Genomic DNA, 24,969 nt, shown 5'->3' with positions numbered 1-24,969 from the left:
GTGAAATGTTGTATACAAAGCAACTCAGTAATTTTGATTCCAAGCTACATCCAAAACTTAACAAAGTCTATTCCTTTACCCTTAAGATATAAAATAATTTTTTTTGTAATAACTTCTGTTCACTGAAGATTTTGCCCTGAGAGGAACAAAAGCAGCACAAAAATACCTACTCTTCAGAGGTTTCTATACTTTACAAGGGAAAATTCCTGCACAGAGAATAATCACTTGAAAAAAACCTATTTACTTAGCCTTCAGGTAGAAAAGAGTTTATGCACACACAGAAAATCCAGATAGTGTTTTAAGCGGAATCTTGGATATCTCACACACAACCTCTATTCATCGCTTTAAAACTGAGTAACAGCTCCAAAATCGCTGTTTGCCAGCATCTCTGGGGGAGGAGCTGAAGCTAAGCACAGCTATAAAATGCTTCCCAAAAAGACTAATAACATTTTGCAATGTAAGAATGGAAATCCTAATGTTCGGCTTTTCTTCTAAGAACAGTTTCTTTGTGTCCTTTGCTCAGAGAAGGCGAAGTGGCTGTTCAAAGCCCCTTGTTTTGCTGAGGAATGTTTTTGTTGTTACTGCCCCGCAGTGGCTCATTGGAATATGTATGCAGGGTGGTTGCTTTTTCTGCCTGAGCAGGCATTTGGAGACGGGGAGCGTTGCCAGGGAATCTTTTATTTTCACTCAGCCTCCCTTGTAAATGATCTACAGTTATAGGCAAATACAGCTATAATCGAAGAGCACGTTTTCTTTCACATCCTTATTACAGAGCTAATGTATTCCTCGCCTCAATGTATAGATTATATTTTCTACTTACTGATGGTGCTTTAGATTGGATGAAATGGAAAGATTTAGTAGATAAATGGGGGACTGATTTGGAGAACAGGCGTTTCATTGAGTGCTCCCAGTGACAGTGAATCCTGCAGTATGCTATGAATGGTAAAAACCTCAATGAGTGTAAATACACATCCGTGTGTGTAAATACTCTTTTCTCACACACTGATACTCTGTACACACTTTCATTTAACATGACTTACTCTGACAGCAAAACCAAAACTACCTTACAATTCCAATAACAGTTGTTCTGTATTTTTAAGACATGAATTTAACAACCAGGAACTCCTTTTTAGGTTAGTGGTCTGAGCATTTCACTACTGTTATGATTTGGCACAGTGAGCACATTGCACAGTGACCCAGATTCTCCCTGAGCTCTGTGGCTATGGACTGCTCTGCCAGCGTCATCCATCTCCCAGAGCAAAGGGAGCTCCAGTCACACATTCTCAGCCCAGTGCAACTCTTTGCTGGGACTGTAATCAGAGAAAGGAAGGGTCACACTGGAGAATTCCAGTGCCAGCTCAGCCTCCTGGCCCCCTTAGCCATTGACATGGTGCCTCAATTCTGACACTGGCCTTTGTGCACAGCAGCAGCAGCAGCACTGTGGTAGCGCAAGAATAAAATTACTTTTTTTCTACTACTTTTTCTAACAGATCTTGCCTGTTTGAGTTTAGATACACTTAGTTCTGTAGCCAAATACATTTTCAAATTACTATCAGATTAAAAGAGCAAAAAGCATTCTGGAATTCACAATTGCCTTCAGTCAGTGAAGCAGGGAGAATGTTACAAAATACAAAGTCACCCTTCAGTCTGACCTTGATTTGCAATCTACAATTTAGTGAATCTCACATCACATCAGATGTTCACTGGGTTAAAAAGATCAGTGAGCTTACCTGCCAGTACATATGTAGCTTATCTCTTTGTTTGGAGTTCAGCTTGTCAGCACACTAGTGATCTGTGCTCCATCTGCACATAGAAGCAGAAATATTTTGGTCTCATAATACATAGGCTGGCACTGCCCTGTAGTTCCTATTTCAGCTCAGGAATGGTTATAGGGCTGAGCATACTGGTGTTGTCATCCTAATTTTTCTACATTGTTATTGTACCAGCACAAAGTTCTTGCAGTGTGTGGTTTAAAATGCTGGCTGCTCAGCAAATGAGCTAGTGCATGCAGCATTGTAATAACACAGAAATCTGCATGTTGAATTTCAATTATGCTTTCAAGCTTTTGAAATAGAATGCTTACACTTTCTTTTACATGCAATGAAATGTTTGTTGGTTGTTTGGTTTGGTTTTTTTTGTTTGTTTTTTTTTTCCTTTCTCTACAAGCATCAGCACGGCAGGGCACTAGAGAGTTTCCTTCTATGTAAGCGATTGTTTACTTCAGCTCCCATGCCCTGTGGAAAGCCTGCATAGTGAGTGACCATGTTAGAAAAGAGGCTCATTCTGTTTTCAAATCAGCTAATGCATTATATCCCTCTTATGAAAGAGAGGAAATTAATTCTGTGAAATGATTTTTACCTTCCTGTGTTTAAATAGCCAGTACAGTAATGTATTTTGGGGTTGGTGCAAACTAGAAGGGTGACAGTGATGAGATTTATTTGCAGGAATTTGTCACTGGTGCCTGCAGTCAGCACATGTAAGGGACCAGCTGCTTAAGACAGGAAATAAGAATCATTATTTCTTGAAACTGAGGTTTGCAACTCACTAGCAATCATCTTTTTTATTCCGGGAAGCATTTGGATTCACCACCCTCTGGCAAGCTAGATTTCATGGTCACTCTCATAGTGCCAAAAGAATATCTTTAATGACTTTAATAGAACATAAAGTGGAAATAGTGCAAGGCTGGATTCAGCCAAGATGGCAGGCAGGGAGAAACTGGGAAGTGTTTCTACAGTAGCAGAGCATTCTCACAAAACATGGTCACTGTGAATTTAACCCTGGAATGCTGCAAAGGAGTTCTCAGCCTAAGAAATGCAGAGGTCACCAAGCAGGAAAGTCTGTACACCTCAATGGCAGCAGTGTGCAGAAAGAGCAATAAAACATTAAAGCAATGCAATCATATTAGAGTGGCTAAATACAGTCGTATCAGTCCAGTTTGAAAGGCAGAGATAATCAGCCCAGCTGCAAATTTTCTTTTGATGAAGCCACACTGCCTGAGGGAACTCTGCACTCTGCTGCACTGGTCTGTGGAGAGAAGTCCATGATCTGCCAGGTCAGGCTAAGTTGAGCAAGATAATGGCATCTCCCTCACCATGTACATAATTACAGGGTGGAACAGGAAAGTGTTTTGAAGTTAGAGATAATTGAAAATGAACAATTCCAGGTTTGAAAAAGGTGTAAAATAAGAAACATAAGATGCTCATTTCCCTTATGTAAGAGTCAAATACTTTATGGTTCTTCAAGGTAACGGACAAAGAAACAATGAGAACCAAAGTTCTCATTAACGATAATCAAAGAGAAGAATGAAGTTGTAAGCTCTGAATAACTATTTCATAAACCTCATTTATAGAGAGGTGCAATTTAAAGCCACTACTGGTTTACAGAACAACATGGGCTCAAAATGAAGCTCCAGCATATAAAAATCTTGTTGCACATAGTTTTAAGAAAATAGAAAGAAATACCATGTATCCATGGTACTTGTATATTGGTCATGGTACCCATGATTGGTCTGCATGGTGACAGTGAAACAAGAGGTAGAGGAAAAAGCAAAGGAAGTAAGATTTTAACTTTCTTCCTGTGCAACATAAATTAAAAATGTGAGTACTATACTATGAGAAAGGTTCTAAGTACATTTCAAGGGCCCCAGTGACAGAACTAACCATTCTAGCTCTGTTTTTCAGTTAAGTACAATGTCACTGAAGTCCCTGAAGGTGAACAACTTCATGAACCACAGAAAGTTCCAACACTAATTCTTGGTTTACACATGCATGCGCTCTGCTTTTAGAAAGCAAGAAAACAAAGAGTAAAAATTTTGATTTTTCATAACAAATGAATCCAGCAGTAGTCTTGAAACACTGCAATAGACTAACATCTGTATTTGTTATGTTTTAATAATTAATCCATTGACACATCTACAGTGATAATAAGGGGAAAGAAACTGCTCCCTATTGTCACAAGACAGTACCCCCCAAATTAACACCAATTTGTAATAAAGCCTCTTTTTACAGCCAAGAAGCCAATCACAACTCAGGGATCATAACCACAATGATTTGAATTACTATCCCTTGTTTGCAAGTAGAGCTTGGCTTCCGAATCAACATAGATATTAAAACAAATGACAGAAGGAGCTGTTTTGGTAGGAGCCACATTTTAAGACAAAGTGACAATAGTGAAGACTCCAAAGTAAAAATACCAGTCTACTCAGCAGCAGGAAGCCAAGAACAGAACCTGGTTGCTTGTGAATACACCGTGACAACAGAGTTCCTTACACCAAAGGGCAAGAGGACATCACTGCTCCTTTGTTACGTAAGCTTTTCACTTCTCAAACTGTGCATTTCCAGAGAGACTTCTTTGCTATAAATGCCAAAGCAAGGGAAAATAAGCCTCAAAGTGGAACTGATATTAAAGATACAGCATTATGTTTTATGATTCTTCACTCACATGCTAATTTTTGTTGATCTCATTCAAGTATAACTTCCAGCAACAGACTGTGCAACACTCCACTGAGAAACTTTACCCTTTACATATTTTTTTGTCAGAGATAAAATCTAGTAGGACTTTTTTGGTGTCCTTGCTATTCTAGCAACATGAAGCTGCTTGAAATTTGCTCCCTGCTTAAGGCAAATGTAGCTCTGTAGAACAAGAGGAAGCAGCTAGAGCTGGTGATTCTGATCTGAAGTTTTCTTCTGAGGCACAGCTCTGGTTCTGCATATGTGTGAGTAATACGGACAACCATCTTCCAATCCAATATTTAAAATTATTGAGGTTAAGATAATTGTCAGTGAGGAGATGGTATTTGTATGGCTAGTTCTTACATGTTCCACCAGCAAGAAATGTGTTAAAACAAGTGGAAGAACCTGAATAAGACTAGTTCAGGCTTATGTGCTTTTGTCACTCATACATGTATGTGTCAGTGGTTAGTGATTAATTTTTGAGGAAATGGCTGCTAAATATCAGTCCAAATTACTAGAAGAAATAGTGCATAGAGAGGAAGAGAGAAACTTCTCATGTATTACATTAACTTGTAAAAGCAAGTTAATGTTAGGGGGATTTTGAGTGGTGGAACACAGAATGTCATAAATGGGGTAATACTTAGTTTTGCTTTACTAATAGGCAAATACTGAAAATGTTCTAGAAATCTATCAAATAACTCTAGAGGAAAGGTAAAACTAGTCTGAAAAAAAACATTCAGCTTTGCTTTCATTTCCTATTAGTCATTGTGAGAACTGTCTTCTGAGATACTGAAGGTATTATCATGGTTGACTACGTTACACTTAAAACCCTCAGGGCAGCACTACACTTACCTGTGCATAACCTGCAATCAAGTATGAAAAATAAATATTAAGGCACATTTTGGAATCCCTAGGGCCTTGTTTGAGTGGCTTATGCTGTCGACTTTGGTTTATATCATGTTTTAAATTTGGCAGACATATCAACAGCAACAGATACTTTACTTTCAGTTCAGGCAAACCATTTTGTTTAACTATGGCTGGAAAAAGCCCTGAACTGCATGGCAGTACTAATTGCAGGCTGAGCTTTTTTTGCTTCATAGAGCAATGTGAAGCATTTTTTTTCAGGTCTAGCATAGACCACAGACTCTGCTGTTCATATACAACGTGGTACAAGCAAACTATTAGAAGCAGAAGTGGAGAAAAACCACATTAAATAGCTTTTGCCTTTTTATATAGTGACCCATGGCTATGGCATGGAGAAAACAATATTCTCTAAAGAGATCTACAGTCTATCTCCCTGTTTTACATACTGAAAGACTGCAGAGCACTGTGGGAATTGTAGAACAAGGCAATGTGTACTTAAAATAAAGTTAGACAGTGCCATAATGTATATGCTCAGGTGGTAATCATCAATCTGGCATTTACTGCTGCCACTCCTGTGTGTTTTTTCATTAGGACACAGCTGCCCACAGTGTTGCTGGAAACCTGGATAGCTCTGGCTTGCATTAAAAGATAACTCCTGAGAACCTGAGGGAGGTTTTACCGAGATCAGCTTCTGGCCTTACTCTCCTCTTACACCCAGTAAGTCTGACACATAACAGACATTCCTATTATCAGTGTAGGATAAGATTTTGGCTTGATCTCATTTAAATTTTATCAGCATGACTGTTGATCAGCTGCTGTTATTCACACACCTCTCCCAGTCCTAGAGTTATCTCTTTAACTGCTGTTGTACTGATGCCAGAGTATGCCAGTAGAAACATTTTATACCTGTGTAATTGGATCTACACTAAAACGATTGAAATGATGATAAAGCCAAAAGCTGGTCTTGTCTGTGTAGGGAATTTTATGACAGCGATCTGTCTCTATAGGCAGGGGCTTAGGCTACAAGTGACTACAAGAGCAATGCATGGAGGCACAGCATCAGCTAATCCGTGGCAACTCCTCCCCCTGTGCCCAGCCCCTGGGGGACACGGGACAGGACCGTGTTGCCAGGTTTAAGGTGAGGGAGTCACCAGGCCCTTGCCATAGGCAGAGGGCACTGACTTGGCCACCTGCTCAGGTCAGATGATGGATTAACTTGTTAAGCTTCAATAACTTGTGAGTGACTCTGAGTCCCCTCTTTATGTTTCTAGCAATTCTGGTCACCATGTGGAAAAGATGTGAAGGAAGAGCAGCTTTTTTTCTAGTTGGCCTTACCCTGCCTTTTCATTTATTTGAGGCACACAAACAAAACTTATCAAAACCATGGCAGTGACTTTTGTTCAGCAGCTTTCTTCTCTATAGAATTAATTGCAAAGGACACAAACATAAAAATTTGTTCCTGACAAAGAATCCAAAATATGTGTTCAAGACAGCAAAAGTTCAGTGACTGAAACAGTGGTGCTCAGAACAAATACAGTAATAAAGATCACAGCTACCTGGAGGAGACAGGCACCCTAACCCTAATCCTGAGGTCTTTATTTGATGCTCTTGATAATGATAATGATGATAACAATAAAGATAAGGATAAATATCTCTGGATTATTTTAAAATTTTATTTATGCAGATTAACTTTGAAACTGAAGGCAAGGTAATTTTTCAGAGTTGTCCCCAAGATTCCTTCTTGGTCTGGATACAGAGCCTGGCTTCTGTCTTATCAGACAATAAAAGTACTTTTCTGTTCACATTATGATTCAATATATTATATATACAATGAGATATATATTATTTGATACTATTAGATCAAATTATGTTTCTTCAATGATATAAAACTAATATAATACATAAAAAGAAATAAAACCATAAATATTCTGGTGTTTAGATTTATTTAGATTAATGAAACTTCATAGTATAACTCAAAGGGTTATTTTGGGTCATGAGTTTACATGCTATAAAAAAATGAAAATATCTTCAAAAATGTTAATGACCTAATTTGTAATCATACTGTGAAAGGTGTGGTCTTGAAAACTCATTTGTTCTTAAATGACTTTAAAATATTTCCAAAGAACACACCTAAAAATATTAGCAAAAAAACCCTAGCAGCATGTAATGTTTGCAGAAGTATGTTCTCTAGGATTGTATGCTTTAAATGCATAAAGATTTATTGGACTTGAACCATGTACAGGATTAATGCTTTTTTGCCAGTCCCTTGATTTCTAATTTCTTTGCCAAACAATTTTGAGCAACAGTGATGATTTATCCTGTCCCTCTGTAGTTCTGTTTTCATTTTTAGTTCAGTTTCAGAGGAAGTTCATGAAATTTAGGATGCTTTCATGCCCAAGTTCTGCAATTTATACCGATACAGTAAAAATGACAAAACATAATATTAATTGATTAATATGAGTTTAAAAACAGTTATAAGAGTTCAGGAGGGTGAAGTCTCATTCACATAAATCCTCCTTGCACCAAATCAACTACAGCTTTTATTACCATGACCAAAGCCATAACTGCCATAGTAGTGCAACCAATTATATATATTTTTAAACTCAATATCTAAGACTGTTAAGAAAATGTCACCTGTATATTTTTGGTCTCGTGTTCTTTTCAAATAACAGGCATAACTAACCATATTTTGAAGCAAGCTCTGCCTCACCATCAAGTACAAAGTTTCTTGCTTCTTTAAATTATATTTATTATGACACTCTGGAATGGAGTACACACTAATTTCACTGGATAAATGGAAATTTGAGACCTCTAGGCTATATTCATAGCTACTAGTTACAAAAAGTAATGACCATGTGTTGCAAAAAATCCAACAAAATATTTAGTTGTCAGTTGTCTTACTATACATCAAACGCATTATCCGCAAATTGTCATGATCCAGTTCTGTGTATTATTTCATTGTATTTCAATATTATTTGGAGTAAGCATAAGAATAATATTTAATGGGTTTTGGTTTTCCCTTCAAATTCTTCTATCTGAGAAATTATGTAAGCTAACAACTTGGTTTCAACATAGAAATGGTTCAGGACAGCAAATATTTTTTTTTTTGCCCCAAGAGGGGTTTTCTTTCTTTAGCAACAAGAAAAATGTTATACAAAACTGGAGTAAAATGAATTATCTTCTACTGCACTGAAATCTGAGATTTTAAGCTCAAAAGCAAAGGAGACCTAGGCTAAGCTGAACTAGACACAGGTGTACTAAGTCTTGACAAAACTGACTGATCAATGTATTTCAAACTGTCTTTTACTTTTTTCTCTTGCTGCGTGCTCTAGAATTCCAGTGAGTATATAACCAGCATTGCCTTTTTTGCGTTTTGACACTAATTGAGAGAGATATCTTAATTTGAAGCCTTCTGAGGGATGTTTCCGTGGATGCTTTGTTGAGGTTGGTACGCGAGACCGCGACTCGCGCCAGGCAGCTTGTAAGCTTAAAGCAGCCTCCCAAATAATCAGTAACTAGGCAGCGAAATTAAGCTGTAGCGACGAAAAATACCACTTGTTTTCTTGTTTTCGTTTTTGTTGTTTTTTGTTGTTTTTTGTTTTTTGGTTGTTTTTTTTTTTTTTTTTTTTTTTCCCGTTGAGCGTTACAAAGGACTCTTTTTTTTGGTAAATTTTTAGTTGCGGAGCTGTTGGAGGCCGTGAGGGAGTAGCGCTGCCTGGGGCGCCCTCTAGCGGCGCGACTGTGGGAAATGCAGCCAGCTCCGGGAACAGGCCCCGGAGTCTCACGGGGGAAACGCCGCACCTCCAAAATAAAGGTTTTAGAATGCCTGAGGGATTATCAGTGCTTTCAACAGCTTCGGAGAACAGTGGGATAAGATACTGTAGGCCAAACAGTGTTCTGAGAAATAGGTAAAGCATCTTCTGATGCGAGGAGCCTTCCTCCCTTCTGTTTCATTGAGGACCCTGATGAGCCGTGGTCATGAGCGTTAACAAGAGGTGTAATTTTGATGAAAAACAACACACCTACATGCAATTCTAGACTTCGACTGGATAAAAAAAAAAAACCACTTTTTCAGAAAGTAGACTTACGAGTCCACACTTAATAGCCAAAGTTGGACTGAGTGAACATAACGCCCTAAAATGTCAACCCAAACCCCAGGTAAGACTGACCCCTTGGTCTGTACTGATACCTTAGTGTTCTTGTCAGCAAAACAGTCCATGACCCTGTTGTGGAAGGAAGGTCTGGAATGTTACATAACCCTTTGAAAACCTTAATACTGAACATTTTGCTATCTAAATTGAAGGTAAGGAATCCGCATCCCGGTGGCATGCATTTCTGCATAACTCTTTTGTTCAAAACAATCCCAAGCATTTTTATATGAACAACTTCACCCACTGCTGAGATACAGCAATCTCTGGAATGGGAATTACTAAGCCCTTGGCAAGTTTACACAGCTGGAGGCATCCATGCCCATTCTCTGCTATTACTTTGCCCCTGCAGCAGATGTTTGTCTAGCAAGTCCTGTCTTGTACTTGCATTGAATGAATAAAGTTCTTGATGGGGTCCAGGTAAGTGTTCTGACCCATAAACTCCATTTTTCAAAGCAATTCTTTCATTCTGTATCCTGTGAGGGAGTCAAATCTTCAAAGTTAGGGTCAAAGAATTGTGGGACTATGGGCATGAGTTCCTCTGTTTCTCTGGTGAGTTTTGGTACTTGGATTACAGAGCATGGAAAGCAGGGAACATAATTCCCTGCTAATCACACATCAGACTGATCTCTCTTTGGTATTATATGGCCACCAATACCACTGGTATTAAGGTGATATCAAAAAGGATCCTAAAGCATATCCTGTTACAAAAGAGTAATGTTCTTCCCTTTGCAGAACACAATATACTCAATATGTTAAGAGATTCAGGGCTGTTTATTATTTAAAAACACTGTATTTCAACAGGTCTTTTCTCTCTCAGTGAGACACTACAAGGAGATCTAGGCATGCAACATACTCATAAAATTAATTCAATTTTTGAATGTGAAAATTTTTGAGCTACATCAAACAATATCTGCAAATGTTTTTATTCAAACATAATTTGAGCAATATTTAAAATATTTCTATTACTAATGTATTCATTTTCACATTAAATAAGAACCTGACAGGCACAGGAATTAAAAGGCTTGGCAAAAGCCAGATTGAAGAGAGAAGCCTGGTAGAAGAGAAAGATGGGTTTTCCAACATCCAGATTAGCAGCTGATTTACTGCACCCCTGTTCTCCAGCTACAGGTATGGTCAGTGCAGGTATCTACCCACTTTGTTATTGCCCTGCACAGTCACAAGGAGAAAAATTCTGTTCCTTGGCATGGTCACTTCTGTCATTTCTCCAGAAGAAACAGCTCTTTTCTATCCTGGTGGTCACAAATTCAATGACTCTATCATGACTCTAGCTGATTATTCTTTAATTGCACACACAATTCAGCTGAAAGGACAATGAATAAAAACATATTTATTTAAGGCAAATCAATATTTGGAGCCCTACAATGAATATTAAATAGTATTTAATAATATTTATATGTTAAAATAAGTTAAACAAGCCACTAAAATGAGGAAGCAGAGGAAAAAAAAAGGATGTGACTTTTCTTGCTAGTAAGTAAAATATTCTGCAAAATATCCTGAAGGTTTATTTTTTCTTTTACAGGAAATCACTTGTAATTGCATTAAGTTGGAAGGAAATTTATTTTTATTGTGGCAGGTAACAGAATAGCCTTTTAGTATCTTTAGTTTGGAATATCTGAATAGATATGCAATCCTGTTAGTGTGCATCATTTTGAAATTTATAGCTTTCCAGTAGAAGCTAATTTAAAATAATGAAAAAAATATTGTTTATTCTAGCATTTTTGCATGTCTAGACTGCTTCTTAAACACAAGCTGTGCTGTAAAGTACAGCTAAAGACACAATATATTTCAGCTTTCTTAGTTTGTTTCCATTTTGCAAGACATAAATCCCCAGATACTCTTAAAGATGCAAAGAACAGCACAGTGCAACTTGTTACATTTACAAAATGTATTTAAATGAACAGTTTCTCCAGATTCCTATTACTCAGTTTGCTGTTATCAAGGACAGGTATTTCATTAATTCCTAGCTGGAAGATTCGGTCTGATTTTGATCTTATTTGAGTCATTTTAAGCTGCCACCTGTATTGTCAGGGATATCATTGCTGCTGGCTCCAGCAGGGAGCTGGGACCATGAGTTCCCCCTGTCCTGCCTGGCACAACCCTTGCCAAAGCTGTGCCCTTTGGGTGTGCACACAGCAATTCTCAAAGCAGAGCATAAAAATTAATGTGTTTTATACATAATTCATGGCATTTAAAAAACATTGTCACTTGACAGCTGAGTTGATAATAAAATTAGTTTGTTCTACCTCCCGCTGTTAAGTAGGAGACTTCCAGAGCTGTGTGTTTTAATGGTTCTGGCAACACCTCTGTGAGATGATAACCACCACTGGTGCCTGGCTCTCCCTCAAAAATCTGTGTATTTAGAAATCCACACCCTTCTCAAAATAATACAGTCTAAACTTCCTCCCTATCATCAAGAGGTGTATAACATCTCCAGTCCTGGGATGAAAGGAGTAGGGTGCATATAGACATGTGACAATTGTTCATCTCGATTTGTGGCTGCAGGGTTTCTTTTTTTATATATCTATGTCATTTCTAGTTATTCTTGTATATGACATAAAGTGATTTGACCTGATGTTATGCCAGTTTCCTGGCCAAAAAAAGAACATTTCCACAAATAATTTAGAAAAAAGAAGGCCAGCCACTGTAATTATAGAGCATTGCAAAGGGCTGGACTCTGAGAGACCCAGGGCCACTGTTTATGTTGTTAGCAAATCCAAATACAGGATCAGCTGGCAGTGAAGGAGCCTGGTGCAACAGAGGTAAACATTTCTCCCAGAAAAGGTAAAACTTGTGAATTTCCATTATTTAGAAGCAGAAGTAAAATCTGGGCTAGTGCTCAAAAACCCGAGCAGGATTTATTTTACATTTCCCTTAAATCAGGATAAGGAAAAAAGGAGAGAAAGAAACTGTTGCTCGTGTAAGTATATGGAGAATAAAAGCCATATTTGGGACTGAAGCAAAATCCTAGCAAAAGTTGTGGTATGGTGTGGTTGCAATTTGTTTTCCAAGTTTTCTGTTGTTCTGAAGCAAAGAAGAAACAAAGCAGAACTCTGTGAGGCCTTCAGGAGAGAGAGACCTCCAACCTTATCTGTCAGGCTGGTGAAAGTAGTTCCTTTTTGTTCCCTGCACTAGTCTCCAAACAGCCCCCATCCCCAGCACTGAAAGGAAGGCTTGTGTCTCTTATTTTCTTGCATAGAGACATGAAAGTGAATTACAATCTTTCTTTGCAGCTGTCATCATGTGGCCTCTCAATGACTTATCTGGTGACCAAAGTAAGGCTACTCAAGCAATATATTTTACATGACCTTTGCAAAAATGCTAAGAATTCGTCCTACAGGCAGTGAATTTTTATTAACAGGTTTTTCCATGACTGTAAAGCCAGGAGTTGTATAATATCTATGAGACTCTAACATTTTGAGAAGTTCATAAAAAAACCTGGCATCTATGGGAAGAAGCACAATAATTGCAATCAGAGGAAGGCAGAGGCAACCCCTGCTATGAAGGCAGCAGCTTCCCTGCAAGGCACCCGGCCCCCAAATCTCAGGGACCTGCTAGGACATAAATTTCTCTTAATCAGCCATGGTGCTCACAGCATCCTAAGGAACGAGCTGAAGGTGCTTTATGGAAACCATAGTTGTGAGTGTTTGTCTGTTAAATGCAAGTTTTAGAAAGGAAGCAAGCTTGACCTTCACAGTATGCAAAACTTTGGCTCTGGTCCTAGCTCTTTTCACATGTGAATAGTTCCTGTGGGGCCTCTTCATGTGCTCAGAGTAACAAACAATTTCAGGATTTAGACCTTTATCTGAATCAAGGGTAGCAGCAATGCCTTCTGATGAACAGAATTATTGTGTTCATAGCATTTTCTGCATGGACAGACTTAATCTGACTCGAACTCTCTAGTTTTGTGATGTAGCTGCTCTGGTTTGTAAAGGGTTCTTGCCCTTTTCCAGGGTTTCTCCAAAAAATCTGTTAAATAAGCCACCTACTCCTTGCTCTTTTTGTTGGTTTTGGATTGTTTTGTTTTTATGAAATAAGAATTTTTTACTAAATTTTACTTCTGGCTTGCATTTCAAACACAGTTGAGGCAGAACACTTGATCCATTATAGCTTAGACACCCTTTGGAAAGCTGGACAGGTTGCCATTCACAGAATATGCCCCTTGCTTTCCTTTCTGGATTGGCCACTGCTATCGCAGTTGACCGCTCTTGCACAGGACAAAGCATCCTGAAGGTCATTTGTGTCCAAGCCATTGACAGAAATTCCTTCTCCCAATTGTCTCTTCTTAGGTGTAAAATACAGTTGTCTATTATGGACTTTGCTATTTTAGAAATCCTCTGTAACGGCAGCTCAGTGAAATGGATATTAGTAGGATTGATAGCCCGTCCTCATCTGTATGCCACCATCATGATGGAAACCAAACACACAGAGCTGCACTCTGCTTTTTATTTTTTACCTTTTTGTAGTTTCTCTATATCCCATTTTATTACGAAATGTTCAGGAATGTTGAAAAATAAGTCTCACTGACTGGTAGGTGTTACTCTCAGCAGCCTGGTGCACAGCAGCCAGGACATGAACTGTAATTTGTGGGTAATGTTCTGTTTGTACATAATGAGGCACCTCTGCCATCTGTATGCATATGGGACAAAAAATAATGAAGTCATAACTTCACTAAATTCACAGAATTTAGCACCCAGTAGAGTAAAATACAATGGGTATTTGCTTAGAGTCATGCGACTGAAATACGATATGGAAATATGACCTAGAAGAAAAGGCATTACATCTATTCTGGAGTATTTCAGCATGGTTAATGGCTATGCAATTGTTCATTCTGAGTCCATACTCAAAGAATTTCATTGAATATATGAGTTAACAGGTAAGATGGAGACAATTCACTGAATGACTGGGGATTTTCAGAAGCTGATTTTAGAACTTGCTCATCCTCTCACTTATATACCCTTATTTCAGAGAAATTCTGGCATTTAAACTATATTTAGCGATAAAAGTGAGGCATCACCTACATCTTGCTACAGTGAAGAAGGTAAAATAAGGCTTTCACAGACATTTTCATACTATTTTTAAAGAAGAACACATGAAAAATGTGTGCTGTTAGGGTAAGTGCAATGTCTTCTCTTCATCAGACGAGTTTAAAACTGTCTTGTCACCCAAGCATAGAAAAAATGCTCATTTATTTACAAATAATTATTGTGTTCACTGAGAAGTGCCAACTGCAGGCATCTGGCAAAATACTGCAAATAATACAAGATACTCAAATTATTTAAGTAAACACCACAAATTAACTATTAATTGAACTATAGTTTCACACAAGCTGAACTCACCACCACAACCTCACTGTTCTATCACAGATCCCTGATCACAGACTGAACTGACTTCACACGGCCACCAGCCCCCACCCACGGCTGCATCGCCCCAAGCATCGCCCCCGGGCGGACCCCCCGATCCCAGCGCTGCCCCTCCTGGGAAGCGGGGTCCGGCTCGGGCGGGACAGCCCGGCCCGACGGACACTGGAGCCCGCCCGGGCGCGACCCGAGGCCAGCCCTGCTCCACCCGCAGCGGGTCCCCGCCGAAGGCTGCGGCACGACCCCCGTGCCGGTCGTGGTCTCCCCACCCCCGAGCTCCAGCCCTAAAGAGGAGCCACCGAAACGTGCGGGACACGCGTCCCACCCCGCGCCCCGGACACACAACACCCCCCCGAACACGGGCGCCCAGAATCCTCCTAACCCGGGCACCCAACACCCCCGAGCCGGGGCACCCAGTATCCTCCGAAACCGGGCACCGCAACATCCCCGAGCCCGGGCACCCAGCCCCGCCGCCGGGAAGACTCCTCTCAGCCCCGGGCGCTGTCCCCCCGCCGCCCCCGCTCCCAGCCTTCGCGGCGCCCGTTCCGCAGCGGGAGCGCGGCTCGGCCGGCAGCTGCTCCGCTGCCATCCCGGGCTGCGGCGGGGGCGGTCGGAGCGGGCACCGCCGCACTGACGGGCAGGGAGGGCGGGCGGCGGAGCCGGGGGCCGCAGCTCTTTCGCGGGCACAGGCGCCCTCCAAGCCGGGGCCGGGCCATGGGGCGATCCCGCATATCCCCTGTTGCTCCCCCGCTGCGGCGCTTGTGCAGGCGGGAAGCCCGGCGGAGCGAGGCAGGAAAGCACCGCCGGCGCTAAGCTGCCCGGCAGCCCCGGGCAGCGAGCGCCGCGCCCCGCTCCGGTCCCGTTCCGGCCCCGAGTGCCGGTTCCCCGCGCTTCTCCCCTGTGTGGGAGCTGCCCGCCGGGCAGTACCGGAGGGCGGGGGGCGCCGGCGGGGACTGGGGCCGCCCCCGGCGAGGCGGCGGAGCGACCACGCCGCCGCTTTCGGGGGATTCTCCGAGAGGAGCGGGCAGGGCGGCTCCGGGAGGGGGAACCCCCCTCGGCCCGGCTATTCGCGTCCCCGGCGTCGCTCCTCCTCCTGGCGCTGATGTCAGCCGCGGGGAGGGCCGGCTGGCAGCGGCAGAGCGGGGCGCGGGCGGCCGCGGCAGAGCCGAGCCGGAGTCGCCGCCGCCGCCGCCGGGACAGCGCGGGCTCCGGGGCGCCGCTGGCAGCGCAGCCCGCAGGGCCAGCCGGGCCAGCACCGGGCCAGCCCCGCCGGGGCCGGGCGAGCGCCCAGCGGCGGCGGCTGCCCCGTGGGGAGACCCGGCGCTCCGGTGTCCGCAGCCGCCCGGCGAGGGAAGGGCTGCCAGGCTGCGCTACGGAGCCGCACTGAGTTCAGAGTGTCTCCGCGCAACTTGGGTTACGCGGCCGGACCTCTGCGGACTGGTGCGGGGCTTCCAGGGCGCGATTGCCTTTCCATCGTTTGGCGGCTGCAAAAGCAGATAATTGACTAAACCCAACAGAAATAAAACACACTCAGGCTACCTAAAAGTTAGGATACATTTTTTTTTCTTTCTTTTTTTTCCCCAGTTTCTTTTACAATTTTATTCCCTATGTGGAAGTCGCGTGTGATTCGTGCTCGGCACACTGCATGGGAAGAAGCGGCTGGTGCTTTGGATCGAGGATTTGCTGTTGCAAAGCGGTCTAACTTCCATGCAGTGGGGCAGCCTTCACTACTCTAAACGCCTTGATGATGTGCTGAGGAGTCCATGTAGATTGGCATCTTGTGCAGAGAAGGCACTTAAGGTAAGAAGGGGGCTTGGGCAAAAGGGAGATTTTTGTATCCTTTCATATGTTATCCTTTGTCCAGCATCCCCCCCACCCTTTGAAGCAGAGCCTCAGCGGTTCATCCAGAACAGTATGAGTAGGCTGAAACCGATCAAGTGAAATGAAAGTCTGCTCCTGTGAAAAGTGCACGGAGCTCACAAGTGATTGCAAAAGCTGTATTTATTTTTAGTCTGGTAGCACAGCACAGTGAGGATGTGTGCTCACGGCGTGGACAGTGAGCAACTCGCCTAGCTCAGGAATGAGGAGATCCACGGGCTCAGTCTCTGATGGGCAGTTTGCATTGGCTGCTGCATTTTGTTGAATGTGTACCCCCCGCTACCTCCCTAGAGCATCCCATCAGCCTGTTTGATTTGGTTTTTTTTGCAGATATAGTGCCTACTCTTAATGAGAGGGGGTGAGGGATGCGAAAAAACCCAAACATATGGAACATTTTATTGATGTGATCATAATCCTGTAATGGAGATTGCATTAAATGAGGATTGCATCAAAATGCCAGGCTGCTGTGGAGAGCAGAGAAAGCAAAAACTATGCTGGATTGTAAATGAAGTTCTTTGATTGAAGGATTTTCTTGAACCATGAAGGGATGTCTGTAAGCTTAAAGTTGCTGTGTATGTGGAGTACTGGAATGGGATGAAAACCAGATGAAGCTGAAATGTGCTTTAATTGACTCAAGCTCTGGATACGGTTAGAATTGGTTAGAGGCATTGCAGTGATGCCCAGTGAATTCTTGGTTTCAGCTATGGAGACCACAGAAAGGCAAGGAGAGAGCAAATACAGAAAGAAAGAGAAGGAGAGAACGTGATTGTGTGGGGAAGGGAAGGATGGTTGTGACTTTTGCTATCGTGGTACAGATCTTTCAGCCTGCTGGCTACAGGCAGAAACCTTGCAGGGGATGTGGAAGGCAAAGGATTTATCTCAGTCTCCTTTTGCAGCCTGGGTGTAGTTGCCTGTAAAGTAGCTGCGAGGTGCATGGCAAGAGGCAAACAGGGACCTATTTGCCCTTCTCGGACACTGAAGGAAACTGAGGTTGGGAGAGATGCAGTCTGCTCAGCTGATCCTGCCTTTTTGAGCTTGAGTTGATAATACATTTTGAGTAATTGTTGCTGCTTATCTCAATCGGCAGAGGAGGGGAGAAGATGTTCAGGTTTATTGAACCAAAGCAGAGATGAGGACAGTAGATACTATCAACTCACCCTTGCATTCTTTTTTGTGCTCAGTTGTATTCTGGCATAGAGAACTGAGCCTCAGCGGCTCAGTACCTTCTTCAAGCCTTACTGAAAGAAAGCCTAAAGACAACAAAAAGATGAAGTGAAAGATAAATTGTAACTTTTTGCTTGTCTGCAGTGGAAGTAGCATTGATCTGCCAGTTGCACAGGTCAAAAGAGGTAAGATACGGAACAAAGTTTATTTATTTATTTATTTATTTACTAACATTCCCCGACACACAAACAAAGTTGGCGAGCAGAGAAACATCCCAGAGTGCGGATGCACCATGGCTGAGCACCACCCAAGAAACAACTGGTGTAAGCAGCAGAGAAATTCATGTAAGAATCCTCAACAGTACCTATCTGTAACTGCAAAAGAGTTAGCTAAATGCTAAATTACGAACCAACCCTGAATAGCTGATGTTCTCAGAAGGAATTTGTTTTCCCATCGGTGTATAGAATCTCAGGTAACGTCTCCAGAGCTCAGTCTCTCTCTTGCTGTGTATTTGGCATAAGGTTGAGACGGAAACACTGATTTTAAATAAAATTAAGAAAAGCAGTATAAGCATATTGAATTCCTCTTAAGCATTTTATTTTGGCAAAAGATAACTTTATGTGAATTGTAAGAGATTGGTTTAGAATATTCATGGCTAAACTCCAGGGAGCTTAGTGTTAGCTCAGTAGGCAGAAGGTTTTTCCTCTAAAGAGGTATCTGGAAAAGACATGTTTAAATTTCAAGCCTTATTCAGTAGAGACTGTTGGTTTCCACATTTTCAAATCATATTTTATGCCTCTTAGGGGAATGATGCTTAATATGAGCAATAAAGTAAGTATTCCTTGCTTGCTTTTTTAATGGAAAGAGCAAGCAGTGCGCTCCAACTGTACTTCTGTATGTCCAGTACTCCAGATTTTACTCTATTTTTTATCAAATAACAGCTGTGGGAGAGGTTTCGTCCTTTGAAACCATGGTTATCCATGCAGATCTTGATGTGTATTTTTGCTACGGAAGAATTCTACTTCATGGCTGCATTGTTCATGCTTGCAGCATTTCTTTAAATGTGAGCCTCTCTATAGTTAAAGGATAATTTATATTCAGTGTAGTACTGTCTGCACAGTGGAATTGGCTTTATACATCACAGCCTCTGCAAAAAAAAAAAAAGAGATCAAAGTTGTGAACCTGTGGTCCTGTATTGCATTTGTATTCTATGTGGACTTGAGTAATCTCATAGTGGAGCCATTCACGCTCCTACAGTTAGGAGTATGTCAGTGTTTCCATTAAAACACCATTTGCTTAGGACACCATTAACAGCTACTTTTAACGACCGGCTCCAAGCTTAAACTGGAGAAATTCATACAGTAAAAAGAAAAAACCAGATATCCTAAACATTGAAGTCTCATAGCATTTGGCACTAGTAAGTCGAGGTTATGGAAAGTAGAAAACAACACCTGTATGAAAAATTGAGAGGTTAAAAGGGAAAAACAAACAAACAAACAAACCCCCAAAACCTCTAGCAAACCTTTCAAAAGGGCCTCTTGGATCCAGGTGAGTGTTTCTACCTGGATTTTAAAGGGCCCTGTGGTTGTTGAGAAGGAAATAGGACTTTTGCTGAGGGAAGATCGCGCTGGCGCCAAGCAGGAATTAGTCAGATCTCAGTTCAGTTTCACAGGCATCAGAACAAATGCCTTTGGCATTGTTCCAGGTAGTTCTTTTGAGGGTTAAGTTGCAAGAACAATAAACTCCAAACCTTGTATTGTAACCCGTGAAGTTTTCCTTTCAATGAGCCAAAGAGAACCATTCACTTTTGAATAGTGCTGATTGTCTGACACAGGTGTTGGAAGCCTTTGGGGGATGCTGCTGCTAAACTCTCACTTGCCAGGTTGTCCACCTGAAACAGCCAGCCCGGTAATCCTGCTGCCCATCAGTGGACTGCCAGCGGGGACAACGGTAGAACCCTTTTGTCTAAAGCATCGCAAAAGCTTTTCCTGGAATTACAAATGCATGTCAATCCAACAGTACAGTTGCACATGCTATGTAATGCCAATGTTCAAGGAGCTCTTTCAAGATGCAGCTTCCTGTATTCCAAGTATTTTTGGACTGGATGAAATAAATGAGCATTGTTTACCATTTACATAAAAATTCTTAGGGGAGATTAATATTCTTCTGTCCCAATTACCTCTTTCTGCTATGAGTTCGCTGATGAAATTTGTAGCAGTTGTCTTTCGCCAGTGAGGTTAAGTAGCAGTGACTGTATCTTTCTTGGGTCTGTGAAAGCTGATCCTGCTTGCTGATACACAAGCAAGTAATTTGATGTGAGGAGAAGTTAATGTGAAAATTAAAATACAGATAAAAACACTGTGGGATTTAGTCTGTGGACACAATCAAATCATGATAGTTTTTACAATAAGTAAGAAACTATGTCACAATTAAGCATTCTTTTCCTTTGAAGTCTGTTGTCATTGTGTTTAATGAAATCCTGTTGGAAATTATTTCTGACACTCTTCAAAAATATATGATTTCCCATAGATTATGCAAGATTTATGCTTCTTGATCCAACATGGCCTAAGCCAAATCTTCTGCAATCTGAAAAAAAATTCCTAGTGGAACAGAGCCCTCCATAACTGTTTTTTGCCTTACATTACGTACACACTTTAACTTCCGCCTCTCCTTTAGTTCTACATGTTCATATGGTATTCAAGGCATTGCTGTAGAAGAGTTTTGCTTGCAGGGGTGGCAGAACCCAGCCAGTTTAACAGCAAATGCTGTTCTAACTTTTCAAGGAAGCTCTTTTTAAATGTTTGTTGTTTTCCTTAATTTAAGTTGCAAAGGGAACCAACATAACCAGATCATCAAAGAACCAAATGAATTGTTAGAGAGAGAGATGAATGTTGAAGCCACCGGAGACCACCAAATTCAGTAGTGAAATTACCAGCAGAGGTGCCCACTGTCTTTAGAAGCCATCGCTGGGGGGTTTAACATGGCGGTTCCCTGTGCTCAGAAGCCTCTGCTTCATCTTCCTGCCAAGGGAACATCTTGCCTTGTGTTCTACTTTGATGTGATATGGTTGTTTTGGGAAGATTTTCTTCCTCCAAGCCGGTCTAGAAATAAGATGTCACTGGTGATGTAGTCTGTTTGCATATCAGTGTTTATCTGTTACATCCTTAAGGACATAGTTTTATTATTGTTGTAGGAATTTAATTAGTAATTATGTATGCTCAATGTTGTCTACTGAAGTAGCAGGAAATACATGCTAAAGGGGAAAAAAAATCAAGTGTAAGTTAGTAATGCCTATGCACAGCATATTTCATTTAACCAACTGTGCTATCTTGTTAAATAAATAAATGTATATGTATGGAAATATATGATGTGCTGGATACGTGTTCTCACACGTGGGCACACTGCAGCCACATGCACTCATGTTTCCAGCTGTAGTCTCTGGCACAAGACACAGGCATGCCCACCCCAAGGAAAGTATGAAATGTTTGGGGCATGGTTGAACTTCAGGTTCCATAAAATGAAGCTTAGTTCTAAAAAAACCAACTGTCTCCCTCTAGCCTCTAACTCAGATTTCATTGGGTCACTTTTTTTTTAAATAATCCTCTTGAGAAAGGAAGTTTCATGACTGAGTTTTATCTCTGCTAATGTAAATAATAATTTAACACATTTCTGCAGGTTCTGTGATTCCTTTTGTAGTTATAAAATTTGTATCTCCCCGTCTGCTGATGAGTGTGGATCTGTGTGTTCTGACAGGCACATGGTTACCTGGATCCTTGGTTCTCCTTAGGTGTGATGGTATTTTTCTCCCTGAAATGAAGCATAGCTTCAATGGAAGGTATCATGTCAAGGTGCAGGTTGGATTCACAGACTGGAAAGAGATTTTCCTAGGACTTGTGTGATGTTTCTGATGAAAGACCGAGACTTGTTAAATAGACAAAGAGAGTGCCATAGCATTCCCTAAAGAAAACTGCAGGGGAACTCTAGTGTTTGGAAATTCCATTAAATGGTGACTTAAAAAGAACTGTAATTGCATACTTCACTCTGAACTCAAATGATATAGGGCCTCAGAGTAGTAGTTTGTTTAGATTATAGTTGCTGTCAGTAATTTATAAATATATGTAGGATATAAGGATGAAACTAAAGCTATCATTAAATGGAGTAATGGCTTCACTATGTCAGTCATTTAATTGACCCTTGGAAAATGTACTGTAAATATGTTGTATCAGGAGTGCAGTGCAACACAGTAATAATTTTGAGGATGAAAATTGGGAAAAGAATACATAAAATTCATTTTCTGTTCATCCCCATGTCTTGTCCTCATTTGAGACTTTCCAGAATGAATAGATTCCAGTGAAAGGTTTTGAAATAGTTTCTGGTAATGGGGGCCCTCCTCCAGGAGATCACTTAAGTGCTTGTCAGCTGAGTGTACATCCAGAGATCTCTGTTTAAAATTCATGTTCAGGAGACCTGTAATGTTATGACTTATTAAAGAATGTGTGATGTATAAAGTAAATCAAGAGTTTTGCCGTCCCAGTTTGTTACAGAGGCCTTGTCTTCTGACCAAGGGGCAGCTGAATTGGCAGTTATTATTTCTTATGATTCCACCAGAAACTTCAGGAAAAAAACCCCATACACTTGTACATGGACAGTGGTTTATGTCGTTAGTGAAATATGAGGAGTGAAAGTTACAGAAGGGTCCTTAGATACTGGGGAATAAGTGTATTTTAATTGTATGTAATCAATCCGGAATAATGATGACAGAAAAATAGAACAATCATGAGATTCCCCCATCCTCTTTCATATATAAGACCTTTAAATATATCTAGGAGAATACTGTAAACCACCCTTTCTTAGCAAGAAAGTCCTCTAAAATCCCTCTTTAAACAATTACAGAATTGTCGGCTGTCAGTTACAGTTATTTGTTTTTGACAACATGCTCATTCAAATATCAGTTTGTGTCTTGCACAAGTTTAGATTTATCCACATAGAAAAAGAAAACCATTTTCATGTACTGCACTTGGGGTACCCTAAAGCAGAATGTAAAGTATGTTTGAGATCAGTTCACAGAACATTAACTTAAAGGTGTTTCAAGCTAGAAAGGGGGAGGAATGCCAAGATGCCAAGACACTTGGCATACCATAAAAAAAAAAAATCAAAGACTTTAGTGCTTTCAAAGAAATGTCTCACTTGTGTCTCTGGTCAGAAACTGTTGTGTTGTAGCTGAGGGATGAGGTGGGATGTGTTGGACGTTGGTGGCCCTGTGAGCAGTGAGCCCTTCTGGCTGTGTCAGTGCTGAGCCATCAGCGGCACTGAGCAACCTGAGCTTGTGTGCTGAAGGGAGAGATATTCCTGGTGCCTAAATACCAGTGACTCTCTGAAGAGTTTTGAGTATTTTAATGGAAGCGCTTAAAAATTCCTGCTTTCTTCCATCCCTGAAAACAAAGTAAATTGAATTTACTACTGCTCGCTCTTTCTCACTTTTTAAATTTGACTCAAATGTCTTTGGAATAAGTTTGTTAATTGAAGCTGAAAAGTTGATGCTTGATTTTGGGGCCAATTATTTCTTATTTAACATTCTGTGTTTTGTGGCTCATCAAATAGTTTAGCGTCAACCAGTGTGTCCAGGTAACTGAGTGAAACCCTCATCATTGGAAAAAGATATGCTTATATTTTAGGACAGTCACACTAAAATAGAAATATAGTCAGACAAAAAGATTCTTTCTACTTTCTAATTATCTAAACTTTGACAGACAACAAACAGAAGTTAAAACACTGAAGAAAGTTTATAAATAGGAAAAGAACTGGCTGAAATTTACTTGAATTTATGATGAATAAATTTCATCATTTATGATGAAATTTATTCATAACATCATAGATTCCTTGTAGAATAGTGGGTCAAATCTGAAATCCATTGTACTTCCATTAGGTTGAAGAAAAAGGTGAATGTGCTGGTAATGGGTTTTTGTGTTAGGAGAGCCTTTTTGTGATTTTATTGCCTTCCACAGCTCACATTCAGTAGGAGGTTCCTGACAATATGAATGGAATTTGGCTCCAATTCCGTGTTTGAGTAGTGCCCTCTGGAATCTCTGGGTAGGGTGCTTTTAAAACACACACAAAAAAAATCTTAATTAACAAAGAATTATTGTGCTTTGGGGCTGCTTAGTGTCATATACTGGGTCAATTGTCCCGAAGCTCCTTCCTTTGGCTGTTTTTTATCTTGCTCACTTGAAGCAGGTTTCAGGTTTTGGTCATTGTACTACATCAGTGGGAAAACAGAAAACTCCAGAATATTTGCCTGTTAAGTTTGATGAAAACTTTATCTGATTTCATAAAAATGCCATTTGCCCCTTAATGTCAGTGTTTGTACTTTTGTTGTAGTACACTTAACAAGAAAAGAGGATTTAAAAAGTAATGTCTAAAGCAAAAATTGTGCAACATGCCTCTGCAAAAAATGTGGAGAGTCTCAGTTCCTTACATGTAATTCATTTTGGCAGGTACAGTACTTTTAGGCTCTATTGTATTATAAATGCTAAAAAAGCTTGAAAGAAATCATTGGAAAAAGGTTTAGAGTAAGTGATTTAGAAGAGGCTGGCAGGTGGTAGTGTGGCTGCTGCAGGATTAACTAAATTCTGAAACACAGTCACTTCAGAATATTGGATCTATGTCTTGATTTAGTCATTACTGAAGCAGGAATCACTTTGCTGATGTGCTGAACTGCAAGACAGTGGTTGATGGAGATACTGATCAACCAACAGAATTTGCTTTCTGAAAGATTTGGCATGTTTCAGTGATTTAAAGGGATAACTTGGTCAGGACACCTCTTTAACTGCTGTGTATGTGGTCACATGTACAAATAATACTTATGTAAAACCATGGCACTACAAATAGATCTTTTGGAAACCTCCAAGGAGAAGTGAAGTGGAAATGATGAAATTCAAGACACTCTTGGAAACAGCTTCAGTGTGTTATTATGGTAGTAAAATACCTGTTGATGAGCCTCACAAAAGTTAGATGTGCTCAGATATTTCTTAGTCTGATGGCTGAATTAACATTTTTAACAGACTGTTTTTGTGATCCATAGGA

General features: G+C 40.8%; 1 protein-coding gene across 1 annotated transcript in view; it reads left to right on the top strand.

Moving 5' to 3' along the window:
• The first annotated feature begins 15,998 nt into the window (after positions 1-15,998).
• LOC134564650 (protocadherin-11 X-linked-like) overlaps positions 15,999-24,969 on the top strand; it is a 438,831-nt gene continuing 429,860 nt past the window's right edge. Inside the window, exon 1 of the mRNA XM_063423638.1 lies at positions 15,999-16,644. The gene's annotated coding sequence lies outside the window, so the exon portion shown is untranslated. The remainder of the gene's footprint in view (positions 16,645-24,969) is intronic.

Source organism: Prinia subflava, chromosome Z, assembly GCF_021018805.1.
Source record: "Prinia subflava isolate CZ2003 ecotype Zambia chromosome Z, Cam_Psub_1.2, whole genome shotgun sequence".
Classification (NCBI taxonomy): Eukaryota; Metazoa; Chordata; class Aves; order Passeriformes; family Cisticolidae; genus Prinia; species Prinia subflava.
This window is presented reverse-complemented; position numbering and strand designations above follow the sequence as displayed.